Consider the following 19,655-nt stretch of genomic DNA (forward strand, 5'->3'; position numbering starts at 1 on the left):
TTTGTGCCTCACTGGGGACCCAGTGAGAACTGTATGCTTTCAAAGCTCAGTAAACTATTACTGAAGAAGTCCTGCTGCCTCTGTGTGCGTTTTTGTCCTCAGCGTGGGAATTGCTCTGCATGTGGCCTCTACCCTGCTGATGCCCTGGAGTTGCTCTGCTCAAGCATGCAAGATGGTTTTTGCACCAAGCTCTGTCACCCCCACCACCGTATGATCTCCAAACACTGCTTCTTCACCATAGCATCTCCCTGCCCCCTGCGCATTCTGAAAAAAAGCTTGAAATACTGAAATTGAATGGGAGATTTCCTCCCAAGCCTATTTGCAGGATGGGGAAGGAGGGGCTACAGGTACGAGGGAAGTCTCCTGGGGGGGCCTATCTTCACTCATGAACCCCATGGAGCAACCCCAGAGTTGTGCTTATTCTGGGGTTGGGAGAAGATAATACTTTTCCATATTCCCAGAAGTTATTATTCAATCCTGCTGCTAGGGAGTTTTCCTACCAGAGGACCAGAGTGTATATTACTATCATACTGATTTTACTGCTATGGCTGCTTTTGCTGTCATGGACTGGCGGGGTGAGGGGGGGGGAGGCACCAGCTGGGAGACCCACAAAGGAAGAAGGCTCAGATCCTGGGGACTGGTGGTGGGATAGCGATGAGCAGAAAGAGGGAGAAAAGGGAGCAGAATGGGAGGGGAGGTGTTGCAAGCTGAGGAGGAAACATGGTTTGCTGAGCAGGAAGAGGCTGGGGCAGAGAGCAGTTCAGACCCAGAGGGAAGAGAGGAGGGGGACCAGGAGACCCAGAGGAGGCCGGCTACTGAAGCATCCAGGGAGACTCCCCCCCTCCTGCTGCAACCAGCTCCCCTAATTCTAATTCTTTGGAGCGTAGCTACACGTTCCTCCAGTTGCTGGACTTTGTCTTCTAAGAGGGCAATCAACATACAATTGCTGCAGGTAAAGCTGCCTGCAACCTTTGGCAAGATGGCAAACATTGCACAGGAACCACAGGGGACTGCAGCTGTTCCCTCACCCCTCTCCCCTGGTCTCCTAGAGCACACAGAGAAACCCGGTTCAGACCCCATGATCCTGCACATGATATTAAGAGGGTGTTTCCCTGCGCCCCAACATGCACCACTTTAATCTTGTTGACAATAAACTATTTTCTGTCCAATCACACCGTTTGGAGAGCTCTTTTTGGAGCTCCTTGCATTCTGTCTTTGTTTGAACAATCCTGGACAATTTACTGCCACCAGCAAACTTTGCCCCCTCCCTGCTCACTCCTAACTCTAGATCATTTATGAACAGGTTGAAAAGCCACAGGTCCTAATACTGATCTATAGGGGACTCCACTTTCTGCTTCTCTCCATTCACAGGAGTGTTCGTTTATTAGTATGTGTTCCTCCCTCCCCCCCATCCTGTGCTGCGGAGGGAACCCTGCGGAAAAATTATGGAGTGAATTTCACTTCCCCACACATCCAACACTGCTCAGCATTCAGGGAAATGGAAGAGGAAAGCTGGCCACAATCCAAGAGGCTGAGGTCAGCATAAAGGGAAGCAAAGCCTACTCCAAGGGAAGCCGCTCCAGCTTCCAGCCCGTCTGCTCCCACAATGGCTAAAGAAGAATTGCCCTTTGGGAATGGCAGAGAGCTGAATGGAAGTGGGCAAGGAAGCCCCACAATCGCTGCTGCTGGAGGAATAGGGGCACTGACCCCTATACTGAAAGGTGATGACCTGGTCCTTTAGGGGCACTGTTACGCCATCAGGAACCGGGAGTCCCCCACACCTGCCTCCCTCGTCTGGATTCAACCTCAATCTCTTAGCTGCCATCCATCCTCCAACCACCTCCAGAAAGACACAGGGAATTCACTGCCTTCACTGGTTCCAATTTAAAAGAGAGGAAGAGATGGGAGGAGCCTCCCCATTGTCTTTTCCTTCACAAATCCTGTCTTAAGGGCACATTTAAGATATGAATCGGGTGTGAGGCTGTGACCTGGCACAGATACTAAGTATTTATCATCACAAAATACTGGCCAGGCTCCCCAGGCAATCCAATCAAGTGACCATTAAACAGGTAACCTGGCAGACAGGAGGTAAACAAACCACTCAGATTTCTGCTGTAATCTGCCCTTTCTGTAATGTAGGTATGATGTATGGGGGGGGGGTGGTCTGGGGTTAGTCTTGAGCTCCAGGGCAGGGAATTTAAAATCTCTATATGAGGCCTTGTGTGCCATTGTTCTGGGTTCCTCCTCCCTCCTGCGTGTGGTGAGTGAGGACCCTGTTGCAACAGATCAATAAAGATCAGGCTTACTAGTTGTTTTGTTTTAAACGCTTTAAACGCATTAGGATTCAATCCACCATCCCGATGGATTTCTGCCTGGGGCATGTGCTGCCCTTGATCGCCTCCTGCCTCCTAAGGGATCATGGATTATGAATTGGATCCCCCAATTCCAGAGGAGTCATTAGGCGTTGGAACCCAGGAAATCCGTCAAACCGTTGACTTGGCGATTATTTGACGTTTCTACAGTTTTCTATACAGTATTGGATAATCGGAGGAAACAGTCCGATTCATGGTATCCGCTTCTTGCTACAATTGTATAGGCTGCTTTTCTGAGCCTCTTGGCTGTTGTGCATGGAAGGTGCCTGTGTCCACGGTCATTGTCCTGGCCTTAGTCAGAGCCTGTGGTGGGGTCTTGGGGTTTGGGGGGAGTCGTATAACTGTCCCCCTTCCTGGTTTGAAGAGCACCAATACCTAAAGCACGGACGCAGGGCTAGTGGCGTGGGGTGGGCGAGGGAGGGATTTAGCAATGTAAACATTGGGGGGGTGAACCCCACTTAGTAATTGGATTGCCAGGATCAGCCCCTCCCCCGCTCTCCTGATCTACAGGAGGAAGAGGGGAGAGGGAAAACCTTCCTCCCCGCCCCCGCTCAATTCTTTCCCTCCCCTCCCGGGACATCCTTCCCTCACCCCACCCCCAAAATCCGAAATCCCCTCCCCAATATGTTGCTCCTTCTCCTCGCCACCCGCCTTTTGTTCCGGCAAGAAGGGAGGGATGAGCCCCCCTCCCAAACTGCCAGCTTCTCCCGGAAGTGGAGCTTCTGCGCCGGATTGCTGCTCTGCCCCATAGCTCTAGGGGCGCGCGCTTTCGGAAAGGGGAGGAGGGGCGGCAGGGAAATCCCCCCCCCGGATAATCCAGAAAAGGAAAGGAGACTCGCGAGCCTGGACAAAGAGGTAAAGGGTTCGCGGGAGAAGGGGCGAGAAGGATCCAGAGACCCCCGCCAGCTCCCCAAAGCACCTTTCGTGGGCCCCACGGGCAGGGCCTGGATCCCTGCACTCCTCCTGCGAAGGGGGCTTTCCCTGGCCCCTTAGGCGCCCTGGCGGGGGCGGTCATGGGGCGCCCACCCAGGGATTCCCCACGAGGACCCCCTTGCCCCGTTTCCCCCGCACAGGCATCCCTGGGGCCCTGTGGGCTCCGTATGGAAAAGGCAGGCCATGAAAGGGTTAACGGCGGCGAGGGACGCCTGGATAGAGACCCCCGTGTGGCTGGTGTTGGGCGGGGGGGTGTCCTCTGGATGGAGAGACGGGAGGCGCAGGGCGAGGGGTGAGCCCCGCCAAGGCGGCCTCTGGGTGCAGGGGAGACTCAGGGAAAGAAGGAGGGGGTCGAGGAAGTCAGGGGGAGCATCCCTGGGGCGGGGAAGGGCAGCATTGGCGTGGGGGGGGGAGAGAGAAAGGAAGACCAGTCTGTAGGGAGAGGTCTTCATCGTGGCGGACGCGGGGATTCTCCGGAGGGGCCGCCTTGGCTTCTCCCTTCCACCTAGGAATAGGCCACCCCTTCAAGGCGACCAGAGAGGGATCTGTCGAAAGTGGGGGGTCGACTCCCCCCACCCCTCCCTTCCTGCAAGCTCCATCCTCTTCCAACCCCATAAGCCCCTGCCCTGTCCAGACGCAGCGGTTCAAATCCCGAGAGGAAGAGGGGAGGGGAGAGCCCTTTTCAGAAGGCATTCTCTGTTTCCGCAATCCTACCCAGGAAGCAGACAGAAACCTTTTCCTCTCTCTCAGGCTTCCATCTTTGTCTTTTCCACTGCCTGGTTCATTCAGGATGAGGACAATGTGCACCTTGAGGAGATTTCACCCCTCCCATACCCAAGAATCTCCTGACCATCTCCTGATGATCTCTGCTGACTCCACAGAGAAGAGGAGGCGTGTCCTGCCTATTTACTTCTTCTGCCCAGCAACATATCTGTGTGTGTGAGAGAGAGTCAGTCAGTCAGTGTATCGGAGAGAGTGAGAGTGTTAGAGATCCTAGAGATAAGATTGCTGCTAAGAGCAGCTGCAGACTCTCAGTGTAGCATTGATTTATGCTTAGAATATTCAGCTCTGTATATAGCTTTGTATCATAGTTGTAGTTACAGAATAAAAGGAAGATAAAGATATTCTACAGAGCTGCTCTCCGAGTGGTTTATACTCTGCAAGACTCTGCAAAACTCTGCTGCGCAACGACTGTAGTATTGAGACAGTGAATCCGGTGCTCTCAGCTCTAAGCTGTGAGTCCACAGCACTGTGACCTGTTCCTGTGAGAAAGGAGGTCTCTGGCGGTGCTACCCAGCTCGCCTAGCCCAGTCGGGGTTGAGGTGCAAGAGTCCAGTTGGTGCACTGGCTCTAGGGCGATGCTGACATCGGTTATGGGCCCAGTCGTTGTTCCAGTCGTCTGACCTGGCGTTGTTCCAGTCATCCCAGGCGTCCCAGTCGTCCCAGTCGCCAGAGGTTTCTGTTGCTGATTGCCGGACGGTGGAACGGACGCTGCATGCTGGACTGATTTGCGGTGCCCAGAAGCAGAGCTGTTTTGGAGCAGAGTGTTCAAGCTGCCGCTGTTGCTGTTGCTGCTGCTTGATTTATGGAGGTATGTTGCTGACTGCCAAAGGAAGAAGATAGCATCCCTGTTTGCCTGTTAATTGCGCTCTGAGTGGGAGAGAGAGTGGCTGAAGGAGTCAAGGCTTTATTTGTGTTGCACGAGGGAAGTGTCTTGCTCTAAGTAATAGCAGACATGGCCTGTGCACATTCTGGCCAGATGGCTCTGCCCTTTCCCCTCCTTACGCCTGAAACCTATGGAGTTTGGCAAGTAAAGATGAAAGCGCTTTTACAGAGGGAAAAGCTATTTCACACGATAGAAGATGACCCTCCAGATAAGGATGATGATGATTGGGCTGAATGGCATGCTGCAGATATGAAAGCCCGAGGGACAATTGTTTTGAGTGTTTCAGACCACTTGCTGGTGAACTTAGAGGGTCAAGAGACTGCACAAGCTGTTTGGCATAAGTTGAGAGATATGCATCTGAGACAGAATGCTGGTTCCAGTGTGATTTTCTTTAAGAAGCTGTGCAGGCTGCAGTTGGAGAAAGGTGGTGATTTGCCTAGCCATCTATCTCAATTAAAGCGTCTCAGACAGGACCTTGTTCAGCGAGACCTGGCTATTTCAGAGGCTGTATTTGCAATGCTGATGATCAATAGCCTAGATGAGTCTTATGATGGAGTGGCTGCCCAGATTTCTACAATGCCTTCTGACCGGCTAACAGAAGATTATGTGTCTAGCGTGCTTCTGAATGAGTGGGATCGCAGACAGGCTGTTAGAGAAAGCCGGGAAAACTGTGCTGTTAAAAATGTGCTTGAAAATGTGCCTGAGTCTTCAGCAGGGGAAAGTGAAAGTGAAACTGCTGCTGTTAAAGCTTTGAAATTGAAGCGGTGCTTTTCGTGTGGAGCACAAGGCCATTTGAGTTTCCAGTGCAAGAAGTCTTCAAAGAAGAAGGGAAACTTCAGAGGCAGAGGGGGAGGAGGAAGAAATCCCCAAGCACCTGCTACTTCAAAGGCCTTGATCTCTCGCTGTTCCAGTCAACGTGGGCGGAGTTTCTTCGTGGTCGACTCTGGCTGTTCAAACCACGTGGCCAAAGATAAGAATCTCTTTGTTCAGCTTGAGAAGCAAGAGAAAGAAATTCATCAAGCAGATGGGACAGTTCTCACAAGTGTGGCTCAGGGAACTGTGTTCTTAAAGAGCCTGAATGCAACTATTAAGAATGTCCTGTATGCACCTGATATTCAGGACAATTTGTTGAGTGTTTCCCAGCTTGATCGTCAAGGGTTTAAGGTGGTGTTTGCCAAATCTCGCTGTGAAATTCTTAGAGATGGCAAGCTCATTTTGTATGCAAAATGTGTAAATGGATTGTACCAATTGCCTTTTGTTTCAGGTACAGGCACTGCAGAAGCAACTGAGAAAGAGTGTTGCAATTTGTCTGTAGATAAGAATGAGAAGTTGCATGACCAATGTATTCATTATTATCACCGTATTTATGCTCATCTGAATTTCCAGGCTGTGGCAAAAATGCCTGATATGGTTCAGGGTATGAGGTTGAAAGAATGTCCCTACCACATGAAATGTGTTTCTTGTGCTGAGAGTAAGGCAAGGCAAGCTCCCAAAGGTACAGAGTCTGGGGGAGAGGCCAAGAAACCATATGAAGTCATTCATGCAGACTTAGTGGGGCCTCTATCGCTCTCTAGAGGCAATTCAAGGTTTTTCATGGTTCTGATAGACTCCTATTCAAAATATGTTTGGGTCTATGTGCTGCAGAAAAAGTCTGAAGCCTTTACCAAGTTTCGCCAGTTTTGTAAATGGCTCAGAAATGTACATAATGAGAATGTACGTTTTCTTTTCACAGACAAGGGTGGAGAGTTTTGTTCAGAAGAGTTTGAGAATTTTCTTTCTGAACAGGGCATTGAGCATAGGACGGCCACGCCCAGATCACCCTGGCAGAATGGTTTATGTGAGAGAATAAACCAGACCCTGCAGCAAGGAATCAGAACGCTGTTACATGATTCGGGGCTGCCCAATCCCTTTTGGGCTGAAGCTCTTTCGTTTTTCTGTCATGTGTATAACAGGAGGTACCAGTCTAGTGTAAATTGCACCCCATATGAGATGCTTCATGGAAGAAAGCCATGTGTAAAGCATTTTAAAATTTTTGGTTCGAAGGTTTGGGTGCACACCTCGCAAGGTGACAAACTGAGCAAGCGTGGAGAACATGGTATTTTCCTAGGATATGAGAAAGGGTCTTATCGTGTTCTGATCACAGACACGAAAACCATAAGGCTGACCAGGAGTATTGATGACAATCCACAATGGGACAAAGTTGGTGTTTTTCAGTGCCATCCCATTTGTGATGATGGTGCAAAAGGGGCAAAGAAAGTTAAGAGGGAGGCAAGTGTTGTTGGTGGTGATAATCCTGATGCCAATGTAATTCCAGATGATGGCACAGATTATCAGAGCACAAAAGCCTCAGGTGAGTCTGACGCTGACTCAGACTTAGCAGCTTCATATACTTTAGCTCCCCATTCTCCCAAAGAGGAGGAAGCACCAGAACAAGAGGATCAGAGAGTTTTGCGCAGGTCCGAGAGAACAACCAAGGGTGTACCACCGAAAAGGTTTTCTGAAGAGTTTGCAAAGACTGCGGTCACGAGCAACTCTGGTGGAGTTTTTAAACCTAGCATGAAGTGTGCTGAGAGTAATAGCACAAAACGCTTTATTTATTTCCTTACCTGATATTTGAAGGAAAGCGTGTATTTCAGTTCTGAAAATGGTTTGTTCAAATCTGCCTAATTAGAAATGTCAATTTGTATTTGAGAGGAAGAAATGTGTGTGAAGATTTTTCCAGAAGCTGCTTATTCAATGGTATTGTAGAAGTGTGTTATATGCTGGGAAGAGAGATACCTGCAAATGTGTTAACCAAGGTTGTAAGCAGAGAACAACTTTTGGAGTGTATATGTAAATTGCAGTTATGCTAAAGATTCTTGAAATGGTCGGATGAAATGGGGGAGGATGAGGAGATTTCACCCCTCCCATACCCAAGAATCTCCTGACCATCTCCTGATGATCTCTGCTGACTCCACAGAGAAGAGGAGGCGTGTCCTGCCTATTTACTTCTTCTGCCCAGCAACATATCTGTGTGTGTGAGAGAGAGTCAGTCAGTCAGTGTATCGGAGAGAGTGAGAGTGTTAGAGATCCTAGAGATAAGATTGCTGCTAAGAGCAGCTGCAGACTCTCAGTGTAGCATTGATTTATGCTTAGAATATTCAGCTCTGTATATAGCTTTGTATCATAGTTGTAGTTACAGAATAAAAGGAAGATATTCTACAGAGCTGCTCTCCGAGTGGTTTATACTCTGCAAGACTCTGCAAAACTCTGCTGTGCAACGACTGAATTATTGAGACAGTGAATCCGGTGCTCTCAACTCTAAGCTGTGAGTCCACAGCACTGTGACCTGTTCCTGTGAGAAAGGAGGTCTCTGGCGGTGCTACCCAGCTCGCCTAGCCCAGTCGGGGTTGAGGTGCAAGAGTCCAGTTGGTGCACTGGCTCTAGGGCGATGCTGACACCCCTTCAAGGCGACCAGAGAGGGATCTGTCGAAAGTGGGGGGTCGACTCCCCCCACCCCTCCCTTCCTGCAAGCTCCATCCTCTTCCCACCCCATAAGCCCCTGCCCTGTCCAGACGCAGCGGTTCAAATCCCGAGAGGAAGAGGGGAGGGGAGAGCCCTTTTCAGAAGGCATTCTCTGTTTCCGCAATCCTACCCAGGAAGCAGACAGAAACCTTTTCCTCTCTCTCAGGCTTCCATCTTTGTCTTTTCCACTGCCTGGTTCATTCAGGATGAGGACAATGTGCACCTTGAGGAGATTTCACCCCTCCCATACCCAAGAATCTCCTGACCATCTCCTGATGATCTCTGCTGACTCCACAGAGAAGAGGAGGCGTGTCCTGCCTATTTACTTCTTCTGCCCAGCAACATATCTGTGTGTGTGAGAGAGAGTCAGTCAGTCAGTGTATCGGAGAGAGTGAGAGTGTTAGAGATCCTAGAGATAAGATTGCTGCTAAGAGCAGCTGCAGACTCTCAGTGTAGCATTGCTTTATGCTCAGAATATTCAGCTCTGTATATAGCTTTGTATCATAGTTGTAGTTACAGAATAAAAGGAAGATATTCTACAGAGCTGCTCTCCGAGTGGTTTATACTCTGCAAGACTCTGCAAAACTCTGCTGCGCAACGACTGTAGTATTGAGACAGTGAATCCGGTGCTCTCAGCTCTAAGCTGTGAGTCCACAGCACTGTGACCTGTTCCTGTGAGAAAGGAGGTCTCTGGCGGTGCTACCCAGCTCGCCTAGCCCAGTCGGGGTTGAGGTGCAAGAGTCCAGTTGGCGCACTGGCTCTAGGGCGATGCTGACATCGGTTATGGGCCCAGTCGTTGTTCCAGTCGTCTGACCTGGCGTTGTTCCAGTCATCCCAGGCGTCCCAGTCGTCCCAGTCGCCAGAGGTTTCTGTTGCTGATTGCCGGACGGTGGAACGGACGCTGCATGCTGGACTGATTTGGGGTGCCCAGAAGAAGAGCTGTTTTGGAGCAGAGTGTTCAAGCTGCCGCTGTTGCTGTTGCTGCTGCTTGATTTATGGAGGTATGTTGCTGACTGCCAAAGGAAGAAGATAGCATCCCTGTTTGCCTGTTAATTGCGCTCTGAGTGGGAGAGAGAGTGGCTGAAGGAGTCAAGGCTTTATTTGTGTTGCACGAGGGAAGTGTCTTGCTCTAAGTAATAGCAGACATGGCCTGTGCACATTCTGGCCAGATGGCTCTGCCCTTTCCCCTCCTTACGCCTGAAACCTATGGAGTTTGGCAAGTAAAGATGAAAGCGCTTTTACAGAGGGAAAAGCTATTCCACACGATAGAAGATGACCCTCCAGATAAGGATGATGATGATTGGGCTGAATGGCATGCTGCAGATATGAAAGCCCGAGGGACAATTGTTTTGAGTGTTTCAGACCACTTGCTGGTGAACTTAGAGGGTCAAGAGACTGCACAAGCTGTTTGGCATAAGTTGAGAGATATGCATCTGAGACAGAATGCTGGTTCCAGTGTGATTTTCTTTAAGAAGCTGTGCAGGCTGCAGTTGGAGAAAGGTGGTGATTTGCCTAGCCATCTATCTCAATTAAAGCGTCTCAGACAGGACCTTGTTCAGCGAGACCTGGCTATTTCAGAGGCTGTATTTGCAATGCTGATGATCAATAGCCTAGATGAGTCTTATGATGGAGTGGCTGCCCAGATTTCTACAATGCCTTCTGACCGGCTAACAGAAGATTATGTGTCTAGCGTGCTTCTGAATGAGTGGGATCGCAGACAGGCTGTTAGAGAAAGCCGGGAAAACTGTGCTGTTAAAAATGTGCTTGAAAATGTGCCTGAGTCTTCAGCAGGGGAAAGTGAAAGTGAAACTGCTGCTGTTAAAGCTTTGAAATTGAAGTGGTGCTTTTCGTGTGGAGCACAAGGCCATTTGAGTTTCCAGTGCAAGAAGTCTTCAAAGAAGAAGGGAAACTTCAGAGGCAGAGGGGGAGGAGGAAGAAATCCCCAAGCACCTGCTACTTCAAAGGCCTTGATCTCTCGCTGTTCCAGTCAACGTGGGCGGAGTTTCTTCGTGGTCGACTCTGGCTGTTCAAACCACGTGGCCAAAGATAAGAATCTCTTTGTTCAGCTTGAGAAGCAAGAGAAAGAAATTCATCAAGCAGATGGGACAGTTCTCACAAGTGTGGCTCAGGGAACTGTGTTCTTAAAGAGCCTGAATGCAACTATTAAGAATGTCCTGTATGCACCTGATATTCAGGACAATTTGTTGAGTGTTTCCCAGCTTGATCGTCAAGGGTTTAAGGTGGTGTTTGCCAAATCTCGCTGTGAAATTCTTAGAGATGGCAAGCTCATTTTGTATGCAAAATGTGTAAATGGATTGTACCAATTGCCTTTTGTTTCAGGTACAGGCACTGCAGAAGCAACTGAGAAAGAGTGTTGCAATTTGTCTGTAGATAAGAATGAGAAGTTGCATGACCAATGTATTCATTATTATCACCGTATTTATGCTCATCTGAATTTCCAGGCTGTGGCAAAAATGCCTGATATGGTTCAGGGTATGAGGTTGAAAGAATGTCCCTACCACATGAAATGTGTTTCTTGTGCTGAGAGTAAGGCAAGGCAAGCTCCCAAAGGTACAGAGTCTGGGGGAGAGGCCAAGAAACCATATGAAGTCATTCATGCAGACTTAGTGGGGCCTCTATCGCTCTCTAGAGGCAATTCAAGGTTTTTCATGGTTCTGATAGACTCCTATTCAAAATATGTTTGGGTCTATGTGCTGCAGAAAAAGTCTGAAGCCTTTACCAAGTTTCGCCAGTTTTGTAAATGGCTCAGAAATGTACATAATGAGAATGTACGTTTTCTTTTCACAGACAAGGGTGGAGAGTTTTGTTCAGAAGAGTTTGAGAATTTTCTTTCTGAACAGGGCATTGAGCATAGGACGGCCACGCCCAGATCACCCTGGCAGAATGGTTTATGTGAGAGAATAAACCAGACCCTGCAGCAAGGAATCAGAACGCTGTTACATGATTCGGGGCTGCCCAATCCCTTTTGGGCTGAAGCTCTTTCGTTTTTCTGTCATGTGTATAACAGGAGGTACCAGTCTAGTGTAAATTGCACCCCATATGAGATGCTTCATGGAAGAAAGCCATGTGTAAAGCATTTTAAAATTTTTGGTTCGAAGGTTTGGGTGCACACCTCGCAAGGTGACAAACTGAGCAAGCGTGGAGAACATGGTATTTTCCTAGGATATGAGAAAGGGTCTTATCGTGTTCTGATCACAGACACGAAAACCATAAGGCTGACCAGGAGTATTGATGACAATCCACAATGGGACAAAGTTGGTGTTTTTCAGTGCCATCCCATTTGTGATGATGGTGCAAAAGGGGCAAAGAAAGTTAAGAGGGAGGCAAGTGTTGTTGGTGGTGATAATCCTGATGCCAATGTAATTCCAGATGATGGCACAGATTATCAGAGCACAAAAGCCTCAGGTGAGTCTGACGCTGACTCAGACTTAGCAGCTTCATATACTTTAGCTCCCCATTCTCCCAAAGAGGAGGAAGCACCAGAACAAGAGGATCAGAGAGTTTTGCGCAGGTCCGAGAGAACAACCAAGGGTGTACCACCGAAAAGGTTTTCTGAAGAGTTTGCAAAGACTGCGGTCACGAGCAACTCTGGTGGAGTTTTTAAACCTAGCATGAAGTGTGCTGAGAGTAATAGCACAAAACGCTTTATTTATTTCCTTACCTGATATTTGAAGGAAAGCGTGTATTTCAGTTCTGAAAATGGTTTGTTCAAATCTGCCTAATTAGAAATGTCAATTTGTATTTGAGAGGAAGAAATGTGTGTGAAGATTTTTCCAGAAGCTGCTTATTCAATGGTATTGTAGATACCTCAATCTGTTAGCCGCCATCTATCCTCCAAGTACCTCCAGACACTTACACAGGACCTTCACTGGTTCCAATTTAAAAGAGAGGAAGAGCTGGGCATCATCCACATACTGGGGAACAACCAGCCCAAACCCCCTGATGATCTCTCCCAGCGTCTTCATATAGATATTAAAAAGCATGGGGAGAGGACGGAGCCCTGAGGCACCCCACAAGTGAGCTCCCAGGGGTCAGAACACTCATCCCCCAGCACCAATTTCTGGACATGGGTCAGGAGGAAGGAGGGAAACCACTGCATAGCAGGCCCCCCAGCTCCCCTAGAGGGTCTAGAAGGATACCATGGTCAAAGGTCTCCAAAGCCGCTGAGAGATCCAGCAGAACCAGGAAAGAGCTTTCCCCTTGGTCTCTAGCCCATCGGAGATCATCAAGCAGCGCAACCAGGGCAGTTTCAGTCCCATGATGAGACCTGAATCCCAATTGGAAGGATAATGGTGGTAGAAGCTTTCCTGGTCCTGCAGCCCACAAAAGCTCCAGCCCCAAGACGTTCATTAGCTTTGAAGGGGCCACTGGATTTGTGGTCTTTTCTTCAAAAGACAAATATTCTGAATACCTTTACAGTGATGTATGATGTTATTAGCGCTTCTGTTTTCCAGAATTCCCCAGCCCACCAAGGATTTGAGACCCATCAGGTATCCTCACCTGGTTTAGTCGGCCGGTTGAAGCCGTTCCTGGGATTGTGGCCCGTTTGAATGCTGACAGCTTCTCTCAGGTGAGAGCTGAGTGCAGGGTGGGGACCAATGGTGGAATAATTACTCCAGAAGGTGGACTACATTGCCTCCACCAAAGGTACTACCGCTCCCCTAACACCCCAAGACACCCTATAATTATGATACTTAAGACAGATCAGGAATAAATTCATATCACAAGAAATAACACAACTTCAGGTTGATAATGAATCAACACCACATATTCAAGGTTGACGTTTCCACTAAGTACAGTTATCTCCTCGCCTTGAATATCCTGCTTTTCAGTGCCAGATTATGATAGTCCTCTGTCATAAGGCAAGCACAGGATCACGCAGCACATCATCATTATAAAGAAACATTTGGGTCGGTGTTTCCGCCTGGGATTCCCATGTGCCAGCTGCTTTGCTTCTGCTTCTCCTGCTCTCTCCATGCAATGCAAGGCATGTAGACAGAGGTCCATCTCCAAGAACAGGAGCTTCCCTGAGCACCCATTCAGCTGACGCCAAGCACCAAGCCTTGTCACTAGTTCTCTGACTGACCCAGACCACAGTCCCTGGAAGAGATGTAGACCTGGGTCTCACAAAATGGTTCATATGGACCTCCTGAGGCCAATGGGACTGTGCAGGTGACTCATAAAGATCTAGAGGTGGATGGAGGATTATGATGCAGACAATGGGGAATGTCCAGAGGAACAATGAACCAGAGAAAGAGAGGGCCTATTCATGGAGAGAGAGAGTAGCTGCCTTTCCTTTGAGGAAACAATTGATTTGAAAAGGCTGTTTTCCAAGATCATGCTGCTTTATCAATGATGATTGAGGATTATGAAAGGTTGCTGATGCATTACTATCATTTGACATCATTGCATCTTCATTTCCTAAAAACTGGGAACATGGGTAGGAGGCAGGGGAATGTAGGAGATGCTGAAATAAGAGAAGGTGCTAACGGCGCTTGCTGTGTTCTCTTCCCCTTTCTTCTCTTCCTTGAAACCTGCAGGGAGCGCAGGAAGAACTTCCGTCAACATGGACACTTAAGTTTACATCAACAGTTTCACACAGGGGAAAAACCTTTTAAATGTCTTGATTGTGGAAAGAGCTTCAGTCGGAGTGATAGAACACATCAGAGGACTCACATAGGGGAGAAACCTTTTAAATGCATGGATTGTGGAAAGAGCTTCAGTCAGAATGGACACTTAAGTTTACATCAACGTACTCACACAGGGGAGAAACCATTTAAATGCCTGGAGTGCGGAAAGAGCTTTAGTGAGAATGGAAACCTTAGAAGACATCAACGGACTCACACAGGGGAGAAACCATATAAATGTATGGAGTGTGGAAAGAGCTTCAGTCGGAGTGGACACCTCAATATACATCAACGGACTCACACAGGGGAGAAACTATTTACATGCCTGGAGTGCGGAAGGAGCTTTAGTGAAAGTGGATCCCTTAGAAAACATCAACGGACTCACACAGGGGAGAAACCATTTAAATGTATGGAGTGCGGAAAGATATTCAGTTTCGGTAGAAACCTTAGAACACATCAACGAACTCAGACAGGGGAGAAACCATATAAATGTATGGAGTGTGGAAAGAGCTTCAGTTTCAATGCAGACCTTAGAACACATCAACGAACTCACACAGGGGAGAAACCATTTAAATGCATGGAGTGCAGAAAGTGCTTCAGACAGAATGGAGAGCTTAGAAAACATCAACGGACTCACACAGGGGAAAAACCATATAAATGCATGGAGTGCGGAAAGTGCTTCAGTCAGAATGGAGTCCTTAAATTACACCAGCGAATTCACACAGGAGAGAAACCATTTAAATGTATGGAGTGCGGAAAGTGCTTCAGTCAGAATGGAGTCCTTAAATTACACCAGCGAATTCACACAGGAGAGAAACCATTTAAATGCATGGAGTGCGGAATGAGCTTTAGTTATAATGGGAACCTTAAAAAACATCAACGGACTCAGAGAGGGGAGAAACCATTTAAATGCCTGGAGTGCAGAAATTGCTTCAGTCAGAATGGAGACCTTAAATTACACCAGCGAATTCACACAGGAGAGAAACCATTTAAATGCATGGAGTGCGGAAAGTGCTTTAGTCAGAATGGAGTCCTTAAATTACACCAGCGGATTCACACAGGAGAAAAACCATTTAAATGTATGGAGTGCGGAAAGAGCTTTAGTGATAATGGAACCCTTAAAAAACATCAACGGACTCACACAGGGGAGAAACCATTTAAATGCATGAAGTGCGGAAATTGCTTCAGTCAGAATGGAGACCTTAGAAAACATCAACGGACTCACACGGGGGAAAAACCATTTACATGTATGGAGTGCGGAAAGAGCTTCAGTCAGAGTGGACACCTCAATATACATCAACGGACTCACACAGGGGAGAAACCATTTAAATGCCTGGAGTGCGGAAATTGCTTCAGTCAGAATGGAGACCTTAGAAAACATCAACGGACTCACACGGGTGGGGGGGGATCATTTAAATGCATGGAGTGTGGAAAGTGCTTTAGTCAGAATGGAGTCCTTAAATTACACCAGCGGATTCACACAGGAGAAAAACCATTTAAATGTATGGAGTGCGGAAAGAGCTTTAGTGATAATGGAACCCTTAAAAAACATCAACGGACTCACACAGGGGAGAAACCATTTAAATGCATGGAGTGCGGAAATTGCTTCAGTCAGAATGGAGACCTTAGAAAACATCAACGGACTCACACGGGGGAAAAACCATTTACATGTATGGAGTGCGGAAAGAGCTTCAGTCAGAGTGGGCACCTCAATATACATCAACGGACTCACACAGGAGATAAACCATTTAAATGTATGGAGTGCGGAATGAGCTTTGGTGATAATGGGACCCTTAAAAAACATCAACGGACTCACACAGTGGAGAAACCATTTAAATGTATGGAGTGCGGATAGTGCTTCAGTCATTATGGAAATCTTAGAAAACATCAGCAGACACACAGGGGAGAAACGGTTTAAATGTATGGACTGTGGAAGGAGCTCCAGTCAGAGTGGAACCCTTGATTTATGTGAAGAAACTCACACAAAACACAAACCTTATAAATGTCAGGAAAGTCAATAGAGGTTCAGTCTTGGTGAAAATTCTAAATCAACAGATTCACGGACAGGAAGAACCTTTGGAGTTGAAACCCTGGAGTTGAAACCATCAACAGACTCAAAGAGGAGAAGCAGTTTAAATGGAAAGATTGCAAAAAGTTTACAATGTAGTGTTTAAGGAAAATCCAGAGACTCTCAGATGTAAGAACCCATTTAGATGTATGGAGTGTTGGAGGTCTTCCTCTCAGAGTCCACTATTTTCTTCATAGAAATGAACTCATAAGGAAATCAGTCTTTAACACATGTTGTGTATTTTAAGTTCTGGTTTTTTATGTGTAAAACTCTATCGTAATGAAATACTGAAGGCAATGTCAAACAATGTGATTATGATCTAAGATGTAAAGTACCTTTTGATAGAGAAGGTGTTTGGGTTTATCTGGATTGTTTGGTGGTGAGTGGGGATTAGGGCTGGGCGATATATTGTCCACATGGTTTCTAGACCACGTCGTGATAACCTTTCAAAAACAATTGATATGGCAACATACGAAGAATCACAGTGTGTGTTTCCAGGATGCCCATTTGCCTGGAAGCTGCCGGCAGAAAGCTTTGCTTCGTGAAGCCCCTGCAGATGCAAAGTTGCTGACTTCTCTCCCAGATGACAGGAAGCGAAAGACACACCTCCATTGCCCTGTGTCCTTCCAGTCTCTTTCCTCCCTTGCTCCCTTCTGCCGGTGTGTGTGCCTGACTTAGATATCCTGCGTGCTGTATTTTTTTACTGCTGAAACTGGGTTTGCTCTCAGGAGCTAAGTTTTGTGCATCACTGGGGACCCAGTGAGAACTGTATGCTTTGAAAGCTCAGTAAACTATTACTGAAGAATTCCTGCTGCCTCTGTGTGCGTTTTTGACGTCAGTGTGGGACTTGCTCTACATGTGGCCCCTACCCTGCTGATAATTAGCTCATGCCCTGGAGTTGCTGTACTCAAGCATGCAAAATGGGTGCATATGTGTGTGACTGGTTTTTGCACCAAACTTTCTCACCCCCACCACGTGTGATCTCCGAACTGTGCTTCTTCACCAGAACTTCTCCCTTCCTCCTACGCGTTCTGAAGAAAACTTAAAATACTGTAATTTAATGGGAGATTTCCCCCAAGCCTTATTGCAAGAGGGGGAAGGATGGGTTGCAGGTACCAGGGAAGTCTCCTGATGGGTCCCATCTTCACTCAAGAACCCCATGGTGCAACCCCAGAGCTCCTGCTTATTCTGGGGTTTGGAGAAGATAGTACTTTTCCATAGTCCCAGAAGTTATTATTCTTCCTGCCAGAGGACCAGTGTGAATATTATTATCGTACTGAATTTACTGTTGTTGCTGCTGTTGCTGTCATGGGCTGGCTGGGTGAAAGGGGGGGAGGCACTAGCTGGGAAACCCCCAAGGGAAGAAGGCTCAGAGTCCTGATCTTGTATGCCCCCAAAGGCTATGAAAACTCCTAGGTCTGGCCAATAAAGGGCTAATTTGGTGTTACGGGGGAGGGGGGACCCAGGTGTGAGGCTCCTGAGCCACCCAGCTTGTTGGGCAGAGCCCGTGGGTCCCTGCGGAATAAAGGAAGGAGTCCAGCCACCAACCAGAGCAAATAGCTGTAGACCAAAGTTTATTACGCAACAGGTCCAACGGGGAATTGTACCCTGAGGATGGGGTGACAAGGACTTTTAAAAGTTTCTATCTTATCCCAGCATGCAGTTTGTGGAGCATCATCACTACATCAGACAAGGGGAGGGTTATACATGATTCACATAGGAGGAATGTGTCAGGGGAACAGGCAAATACAGGATATGTATTGGGAAGTACATTCTGAGCACCTACTGCAAAAGAACAATAGAACTTTGGTTTGCATAGTCTGGCACCTGGGCAAGTCCGGAGGAGAGCTTTTGCCCAGCGATTGTCACCTGTGAGTACCTTCCTGTGAGTACGTGACCTCCCGCTTGAGGGATTATGGCGGGGACAGAGTGGTTTCCAAGCCCTTAGCCAATGACGCAAATTGGTGGTGGAATGAAGAGAATTGTTGATACCAGTGATTTTCTATGAATTTCTAAGCGTTTTTGGCTATTCACAATACAGACAGTGGGTTCGGAAATGACTTGACTTGGCCTCGATACATTGGATCCAGTTTTATGAGTGGATTACAAGGTAATGAGGTTTCGATGAACTTAGTCCATTGTTCTCTCAGCAGGAGCTGTTGTCACCTTGTCACCTTGTCACTGAATCGTGGAAGATAGCTGCGCTGAGCAGCTCCTGCAGAGCCATACCATTGCTGGGATTGGCTGAAGGGCTAGATTTGATTGGTCAGGACACATCCTCATGCAAATAAATTGTCCATTCATAAAATACATCCATCGTTCATACTGCTTGCCTGTATATAGCACCGGGGATACGCGGTCACAAATGGTGCTTTATTCTTGGGGTGTTGGGGTTTTGTGTGGTGCTTAGTGCAATGTTGTGAAAGGACGAGGGGAGCCCTTGTATAGCGGGGTTACCTTGAGGTCATTGCCTCTGACCCTATGTGGTTGGTTGTTGTTGTTTAGTCCTTTAGTCGTGTCCGACTCTTCGTGACCCCCTGGACCAGAGCACACCAGGCTCTCCTGTCTTCCACTGCCTCCCACAGTTTCCTCAGATTCATGTTTGTAGCTTTGAGAACACTGTCCAACCATCTCATCCTCTGTCGTCCCCTTCTCCTTGTGCCCTCCATCTTTCCCAACATCAGGGTCTTTTCCAGGGAGTCTTCTCTTCTCATGAGGTGGCCAAAGTCTTGGAGCCTCAGCTGTCCTTCCAGTGAGCACTCAGGGCTGATTTCCTTCAGAATGGAGAGGTTTGATCTTCTTGCAGTCCATGGGACTCTCAAGAGTCTCCTCCAGCACCATAATTCAAAAGCATCAATTCTTCGGCGATCAGCCTTCTTGATGGTCCAGCTTTCACTTCCATACATCACTACTGGGAAAACCATGGCTTTCACTATACGGACCTATGTGGTTTACTCGGGAGTAAACCGCTGTTTGTATGCCCCCCCCCCCAATTCTGTAACAGTGGGAACCATTGGGGGCCACATTGGTTATTTCGTTTTCACCTCTCCTCTGGAAAAGTGCTCTTTCTTTTGGGATTTGATTACTTTTGCCTCCTCCAGAGCCCACTGCACCATCAGAGAGGTACAATACTGTCCTTTCAACTTCTGTAGCCACGTATCAGGACCGCTACCTAGGAGTCTGCGTGTGCAAACTGCTCCAAACATCCAGGGTGTTTTGTCACGATTCAAAAGACCTGGTTGGTTAGGTCCTGGTCTCACTGGGCCTCATGGGGGGGGGGTATTCTCAAGGAGTTCTCAGTCGTTTGGGGTTCATCGCTCCACCATATTTGCAATTGAATTTGCCAAAATTATTCACCATGCCTTGTAACGGAGTCCATTCCTCCTGCGAGTGTGACCCCCCCATTATGCCCTCCTGCTTAAGTTGTTACACAAAGGGGACTCCCTGCCCTTCCAACATGTTGC

At 47.8% G+C, this 19,655-nt stretch overlaps 1 protein-coding gene across 2 annotated transcripts in view; it reads left to right on the plus strand.

Annotated features, from left to right (window-relative positions):
- Positions 1–18,501, plus strand: part of LOC308595631 (uncharacterized protein) — a gene marked incomplete at its 5' end in the record, with an annotated part of 44,625 nt that extends 26,124 nt beyond the window's left edge. Inside the window, 2 exons of one of the 2 annotated variants that reach the window (XM_081210145.1) lie at positions 17,720–18,360; positions 18,404–18,501. Of the gene's footprint in view, positions 1–17,719 lie in introns of both variants that reach the window. The other variant, XM_081210144.1, reaches the window with a different exon arrangement.
- Between the last annotated feature and the right edge of the window lie 1,154 nt (positions 18,502–19,655).

The sequence above is a fragment of the Podarcis bocagei genome (assembly GCF_964188305.1).
Source record: "Podarcis bocagei genome assembly, chromosome: 10".
Taxonomy (NCBI): domain Eukaryota; kingdom Metazoa; phylum Chordata; class Lepidosauria; order Squamata; family Lacertidae; genus Podarcis; species Podarcis bocagei.